The following is an 8,638-nucleotide window of genomic DNA, read 5'->3' as shown; positions in this document are numbered from 1 at the left end:
GGAACCAGCTGCTAGACAGGCAGTTTGGATTCAATTCCTGTGGCCATTATCTCCTTTGCATAAGCCGAACCCAGCATAGGCCATGGGGTCAAGGGTACTAGCCATGGCGTTTTATGGCCCCCCTGCCGGAAAATACTAACGAGGCAGGGGGGCCGACCCCCTGCCTGAAAAACTAAAAGGGGCATCCGCCCCTTTTATCAGAAAAAGGGTATTTTATAGGAAAAACCTGGGAGACGCCGGTCGGGGGGAGGCGGACCGGGGGCAACGGGCAGGGAGGCAGGCCGGGGAGCGACGGGCGGTGGGCGGTGGGGGCCGAGGAGACGCCGACAGGCGAGATATGGGGCGACAGAAGGGAGAGGGCGGCTGACGGGAACAACGGAACAGAAAAGAGAAAGAGGGCTTTGATTAGGGATTTACGCATATTTTAGCGACGACCTAAATCCGTCGCAAAGCCATCGGAAATTAATATAACTACGTAGCGACGAAAATATTCCGTCACTAAATCCGTTGCTCAATAGCGATGGCACACTTTCCCTCGCAAAATCTGTCACTAAAATACACGATTATTACGACCAAACATTCCGTCGCTAAGCCGTTGTTAATTTGCGACAGATTGTGCGACAGAAGCTATTCCGTCGATATTTTTGTAAATATTACGGTTCTTAGCGACGAATTTGTTTCTCTCGTTAAACCGTCGCTAATTAGCGACGGAAACATTCCGTCGCTAATATCCGTCGCTAATCCCCTATTTTCTTGTAGTGTTGAGGATTGACTCTCTCATTTGTGTAGAGACCATTAGAGAGGCATCACGTACCTTAGGAGTGGTGAGTGCAATTTGGGGACCAATCCGTATGCAAGGAAAAGAGTTTTTGAGGTTTGCTCAAGTAAGAGTGCATTTTCACCATTTTTCCACTAAAGAAAATGGGTTAAGGTAAAAAAATCTTTGTTTGTTTCATTTGTGCATGATTGAAATTGAAAGAGGGTAAGCTCCCTTCTTTTATAATGTTTTTAGAAGATATTACTTTACTTTTAGTTTTTTTACCCTTAATTTTATTTTTTGTGCCCTTAGAACTCAAAATGTGTCCCTAAGTGTGTTATTGAACACAAGTTTACATCTTTGTAGTGACTAAATTTAGTAATCCGTACTCTAGGAGGTTGATGAACGTTGAAGGACTTGAATATGTGTTTGAAAGGAATAGTGAAGTGTAATTTTTATGGTTCTGTAATGCATTGATGATTGTATAGATTTAAATATCATGTTATAGGGCAAAATAACTTCATTGTGAAATTATGTATAAATCTTATTCCGACTAATATTCATGTTGAGCTTCTTACTAGTCTTATAGAAGATGATAAAAAAAGGAACAAGTATGTGCACCATTTTTCGGAGAGAAATTCTCAAAGGTGACCCCAAATTCAAAAGATGAAGATGACCCATCATCATCTCAAGCCATTGGATGATGCAATAAATGAAGAAAATCATTGAGATGAAGTTTGTCATTGAAGATGACTTTTCTTATATGTGTTTGAACTTTAGCTTGAATGCCTTTCCCCTTAGCACAACATTAACTTTAACTTTTATAATGAGTTATGAAAACTTTTTTGCTTTTGAATGCACAAGTATTTTGTCTTAACCGATTGTATTTATAGTGATTAGATGCGTGGTTGTACAACCAAATGCGTGATAGCTTAATGTTTAAGAACATATCTATGTTTAGTTAATCTTATTCCATAAATAAATTGTGTTATTGTGTTCTTATTACATCTATGTTTAGTTAATCTTATTTTATAAATACATTATATGTGATTTTATAGTTGTATTTTAAGCAATTCATTATTTTTCATGTGTTATGATTTTCTAGATTTTTTGCTATTTTTTCTTGATTTTTATTATTTTTTAGTAGCTTTTGTTACTTTTTATTAAAAATTTAGATTTTTCGATGATACGATACAATATGTATCTTATTTTGGACCCGACCGATAGGAGTAACAATACGATACTTACAGTAAAGGTTTGGAGAGTTGGGGGCTGAATGTGAAAGAATTACCTTGTACTAGTAGCAGAGCCAAGAATCTAAACTAGGGTGAACACAAAATGCACAGTAAAATTTTTAAAAAATAATTACCTATAAATTATACTAACAATATGTTTTTTTTTTAAAATAATTATTATAAAACAATCATTATTATTATCATGCTTAAGGCTAATTGAAAAAAAAAATAGCACAAAAAAACCTTAAAACCCTAATTAAATTTTTATGAAATCTGAAAAAAAATCTAAATCGATACCCTCAACCATAAAAAAAAATCATAGATCTATGCTAATTTAATTTTTTTTCCATTTCTGTTGAAAATCTTCAAAACTTTAGGAGGGGTGCTTAATGTTAATTGAAAAGAAAAATAGCACAAAAAAACTTAAAACCCTAATTAGATGTTCATGAAATTTGAAAAAAATCTAAATTAATAACCTCAATCATAAAAAAATCATAGATCTATGTTATATTGAAAATTTTCTCACTTCTGTTGAAAGATTTCAAAACTTTAGGAGAGGCTCGAGTCCCTCCTAGCCCCCTGTTCTGCTCTTGCCTTATACTATGACAAGATAAATGAAATTTATATTGCAAAGAATCCAGAATTTTATGAGAGAATAAAACATATTGAGATAAATTATCACTTTACAAAAAGAGTATATGATTGTCACAAGGACACGGCTAAAAGAACACGAGACACCATTTTTATACAAATTTCTATTAAGAATAGTATACACGGGAACATGGCACTAGGACACGTTGAATTGTCCCTATGGCATAGGTATATCGACATGGAGTTATTTCTCTTGAGCACGAGCTCTAAGGATCAGAGTGCAGATATGTTTATAAAGAGTTTTGCTTTGTAATTGAAGTCATTCCTCTCCAAGTTTGAGAAGTGTTGGGATATATAATATAGCTGTATTATTGTGTGTGGTGCTACATCATCTATTCTTCCATTATTGTAGTATTGTTGAGAGTCTTTTGTTGTCCCATTTCAGATGTGCAGTTAGAAAAGGGGGCACCCTATATATGTTGCAACTCTCTATTTTCTTTTTAATGAAGTTTCTTTGAATGGTTTTCTCTCACCCTCTTGGGTGCATCATCTTCTTTTGTCTGAGAGAGAGAGAGAGAGAGAGAGAGAGAGAGAGAGAGAGAGAGAGAGAGGTTACATGCAATCAGCCCATGGAACACCGATGACATTTTTGTGTTCGAGCATATGTCAAGAATGCAAGAGAAAGTTCAGATGTGAATAAATAGATAAATTAAATCATACAAAAGATCGGATAGTTTTAGAAGGGGGATGGGAAAGTTAAAAGCTCTCAAGGAGGGAATCAGATGGCTACTGATTCATCATGGGTGATAATCAACTTTCAATTGCATTAATGAGAAGTGAAGCAAACATTTCCATTAGGGCTTTTCTCGACCACCCAAAATGGTGAGAAAATGTCCATTTTCATTTGTGGGCATTTTCTCATATAGGTGAAACAAACCCTGGAAAAGTGGGGCTTTTGATTTTAATATGATGTGTGTCAGATATATTTTGTTTTTGGTTTTATGTGAAGTCTGTTACCGGGATTTTTTTTTTTGGTTTTTCTAGTGATGGTTAAGGTTTTGGCAAATCTGATCATGATTTCGTTCAAAGATTAACGCTAACTTGAAATTTTTAAATGTCAATTAGGACCTGTTGCATACAGTTTTGGCTATTGATCATGACAATGACCATGTAATTTATAGTTTTTCCCTCTCTTTTGGGCAGGCTTGTGCCATATACAACAACTGGTGGCCTTTGCTGTCAGGTACATATTTTGAATTGTGCCATATTTCGAGTAAAGGAAGCATTTCATATTTTTGTAAAATTGAGAGAAATTTACTTGTGGTAATTCTACATGGCTGCAGCTCTCATGTATGTGTTGGTGCCTATGCCCTGCTTAGTTTTTGGTGGTGGTTCAACTCAGTTCCTGAGCTCCTGAGACGGTGGGTGAGTAATTTTTCTGATTTTTCTTCAGTAAATAATAGAAATCCTTCATTACACAATAAATTTTCTAGTAGGATAGACGTATCATTACACTGTGCTTAGTTAGTGCAAATCCCAGTAGACATTGTCTAAAATCTGAGTTGGTTAATTATCACTTCTGATGATTCGCGAGATTATAGTGAAGAATGTAAAACCAGTCACTGTACGGTTTCTGTGCTTCTTTGCTCAATTCACATTTGATGCAAAGTCACCTAAACATTAGATCGAGTCTGCCAGTTCATGCATCCAAGCCTCTGCATCATTGGTTCTTTGACAACATCCTAGTGTGGCTAAGAAGTTCTGAGTGTTCTCAGACTTCATGAATCTGTTACTCTCTCCAGATGTATTTCTCTATTTGGTGTGCATTAAGTTAGAATGTTTATTTTCATAAATGATTTTTTTTTTTTTACTTTGTGTTCTTGATGGAGTACCTTGCTGAAAAGTTCCTGGCTTACCAGACTCTAGTTGAGTAGGAATCTGTTTGTTCATTAAGTTTGGATATTTATTTTTAACATTTCTAGTTGTAGGCCTATGCCACCTGGGTGCGGGTGCAGGTACGGCGGGTACAATAAGGCAATTTCAAAAAATGTGGGTACGGAGACACAGCTATATATATCACATAAATACAAAAATAAATTCAAAATAAACTGAATATAATCTAAATATATATGCTATATCTAATATATATATATATATATATATATATATATATATATATATATATATATATATATATATATATATATATTACAACAACTACACCTTCGTCCTAAAATAATTGGGGTCGGCGATATGAACCAAAAAAGAAAATCATTCTGGGTCTTCCACATGAATCCTTCTCCTCCAATCATTTCTATCCAATGCCATGTTCTCGGTGAGGTTCAAAGCATTCATATCTTTTCCTATTGTCTCCATCCATGTCTTCCTAGGCTTACCTTGACCTCTTTTAACTAATATATTTTCCCATTTCTCCATCCTTCTAACTGGAGCATCATTAGGCCTTCGCCGAATATGTCCAAACAATCGAATATGTTCAAAGCATCTAATATATATATTATATACTAAAAATATAATTATAAATTATAAATTGAATACAAACTTGTATGTATAGAGGGTAAAATGACGTGTCTGGTGTCAACATGTGTCGACATGGGGATACACATGTTGACACGGGTATGAAGGGCAAAATGGAGAGTTGTAGGTTTGGTGTCCTACTCAACTAGAGTCTGTTAAACCCAGGAACTTTTCAGCAAGGTATTCTACCTTGCTGAAAAGTTCCTGGGTTTACCAGACTCTAGTCGAGTAGGGCACCAAGCCTACAACTAGCGATGCTAAAAATGAGGGCTTTCAGTAGTATTCAATTCTCGTGTCTCATGCAATCCAAATTGTTAATATGGTCTGGTTGTCCTGTTTACTTTTACATGATTGGTGTTGCTTTTTTACAGTGTATTGTTCTGACAGATGGATAGATGCTGCAAAATTCCTAACTGGTGCATCTGCTGTTGGAAGTATTGCCATCCCTGCAATTGTGATGCACGCCCATCTGATAGAAACCGGTGCAATGTTCATTGAATTTACTTCCTTCTTCATTCTTGTTTGCACGGTTTTGTGTTTCCATAAAGTGAGCCTTGAGGAAGATTGCTTGGGCATCCAACTAAATGCAGTGGAACAATGTTGGAGGGTCTTCTGTTCAGAGCCTGGCAAGTCTTTGACAGTCGATTGCAGTGTGACTAATTAAGCTTGGTATAGAACTTTCTCGTGTCATGTAAGCTTCCGTTTGATTTTCAAGATTCCTTTCACGAGTATCATGTCTGCCTTTAGCAATAAATCTCTCTCTCTCTCTCTCTCTCTCTCTCTCTCTCTCTCTCTCTCTCTATATATATATATATATATATATATATATATATATATATATATATATATAAAGGGGTCACCATTCTGGAAATTAGCAAAGATTAAGGCGGCTCCCTTTTCTTATTGGATGATAGCAAATGTTGATGTTATAGTTTGGTAAAAAAATGTATCAATTCAAAACGTTAATCTGCTTTGCCACTCAAAATGACTCATTTTATCCCTTACTATTGGGTGAAAAAATGAGAAAGAATGTTTATCAATCAAATTTATCAACAACCATGTCCACATGTCTTGTTAATTACAAAAGCCGATTCACTTTGCCACTCAACTTTAAAATATTTTACCAATAAAACTGAGTTACAACCATACGTACACCTTCCATTTTTGTCCTAATACCATGAATAACCTCTCATTATCAAAACGTGTAACGTGTGGAATAATAACATCAAATTCCCCTATTTTGTTCCTTCACTACTGGCTGCAAAAAAATGAGTAAAATGTTAATAATATTTAGTAAAGAAATTGAGCCACTGCCATATACACGTGGCGTTTTCATCTTAATACAATAAATAATGTGGAATCAGTTTCAAGCATGCAAATAATGCCCAACTACGTATGTTCGTCATCTATTTAAGCATGAAAATATTTCATATCAGAAATCATCTACATCCGAGAGATTTAAAAAACTGACAATTTAAACGCCTATTTTTTTCCACCTTAATCAAAAGTAGTTTAAAAATTAAAATTTAAACATTAAAATATTATTTGCCATGTTTCAGTAAACAGTCATGACCAACGTGATAGAGTAGACAAACAAATAAATATTTAAGTAATAGGTATTTTTAACCAATATAGAATAAATAAAACCACCAATCTCTCTCTCTCTTTTGCTTAATGTTTCTTTTTCTATGATAAGTTTTTTTTATAATAATTTTTACGTGCACCTGTAAACATAATTTTGCTGTCTTCACTTCTTATTGGTTCTTATCTTTATGTGAGATTTTTTTTTTATTTATAAGCTAAAGAAACCGCACCCGATATTCACATTAGCTCAGCTTGCCATACATGTGGTCATCGAGCGGGCAGTGTAAAACTCCGAGGCTAGAACCGCATCCCCGGGACCTATGCTGGATGTCAGCTTGTACAGAGAGGTGAGACTCCCATAAGAATTGAACCTTAACTGCCAATATAGTGGCCAAGGCCCCACCTCACTATGCCCACCACCCTTGGGACATCTTTATGTGAGAAGTTACTTTTGGTATTGTCAACATGCCTTTACCTTTTGTAAGCTCAATCCTTGCTATGTGTTCTTATGAATAAGTGAACCTAGAATCTCATCACTGTCACCATTCTTTGTTTAGATCTGACCGGTTTTCAATAAAGTTTTGGTTGCATTGGATCTGAATTTTGTTGTAGAAGATATGAGATCTTCGCTTGCAAGTCAAGTGTCTTTTCTTCTTCAATGATAAGAGATCAACCTTGCTAATTAAGAACATCAGCTCGCTTGATTTTGGCTTTGGCATGCAAATCAACATACCTCACGTTAGAGATCAAGATCGCAATAGAAAACTTGATCATGTTGGGGCCCAAAATCACCACACCATACCAGATCACATTCAGATCTAGTGGGCCCACAAGTCTCCTATGATACTTTCCATGCGGACTTCTCACACGGTTTTGGAGAAGAAACCTACCTTATGTGAGAGTCCATTAAGCAAGCTGATCAAGAAGAAAAGTCTTCAAAAAGATCAAGAAGATTATGTTAAGAGATCCAACCTAGCTCTATCTCAATCTCCTTGTAATCTGGACTCTATTGTATTAGGAGGGTTCCCCTCCAAAACGTGTAACCTTGACACATGATTATAATTATAACGTTGGCCCTCTCATCTCAGCAGTGAGAAAGTAAGAGCGAGGAAGCCAACCATGTACGTCGATCTTGATGCTCAAGATCGAACCATGTTAAAAACATCGTGCATCTTGTTTAGTGTGTGGTTGGCATTCTTTACAACAAGTCTGATACTTTCACATGGTATCAGAGTAGTGACCATCAACATCGTGTTTCGAGTACCTTGGTATTCATGGAGAACTCCACAAGCAAAAGTAGTTAGTCGTCCCTTGTTTCTCTTTCATCTTTACTTTCACCAAATACCTTTCAATATTTTTTGAGCACCAAGCTCACAACTGAAAACTATGCTCTATGGGCATCTCAATTCAAACCCCTGTTGATTTTGTACGATCTACACAAGTACGTTGGTGGGTCAAAACCCAAGCCAGTTGAATGGATTTTCCAGGATGAGAAGCAGGTCCCTAATCCTGAATTTATTGTCTGAAGGAGACATGACCAACTTCTATTAAGTTGGATCATATTATCTTTGTCAGAATCGATCCACACGCAGGTTGAGCATCTTAACACCTCTTTAGAGGTTTGAAAAACTCTTAGAGAGGCCTATGCTGCACATTCTCATGCCAAGGTTATGCAACTGAAGGAGCAACTCCAGTGTTTTAAGAAAGGAAGTAAGAGTATAGATGGATATATTTAGAAAATTAAGTTGATTGCACATTAACTTGCTATAACGGGAAAACTAGTCCAGGAAGATGATCTCATCCTCCATGTTCTTCGTGGTCTCCCACATAAGTATGATTCACTTCGAGTGTCCATCACTACCCAGACTGAATCAATCTTCGTCAAATTAATTGAGCTTCATAATCTTTTGCTTTCTCAAGAAGCTCACTTTTTTGA

General features: G+C 36.1%; 1 pseudogene; it reads left to right on the top strand.

Moving 5' to 3' along the window:
- Window positions 1–3,780: 3,780 nt before the first annotated feature.
- Window positions 3,781–5,782, top strand: LOC149816967 (vacuolar protein sorting-associated protein 55 homolog pseudogene; annotated as a pseudogene).
- The last annotated feature ends 2,856 nt before the right edge of the window (window positions 5,783–8,638 follow it).

The sequence above is a fragment of the Nuphar pumila genome, chromosome 14 (genome assembly GCF_984573655.1).
Source record: "Nuphar pumila chromosome 14, dmNupPumi1.hap1.1, whole genome shotgun sequence".
NCBI classification, from domain to species: domain Eukaryota; kingdom Viridiplantae; phylum Streptophyta; class Magnoliopsida; order Nymphaeales; family Nymphaeaceae; genus Nuphar; species Nuphar pumila.
This window is presented reverse-complemented; position numbering and strand designations above follow the sequence as displayed.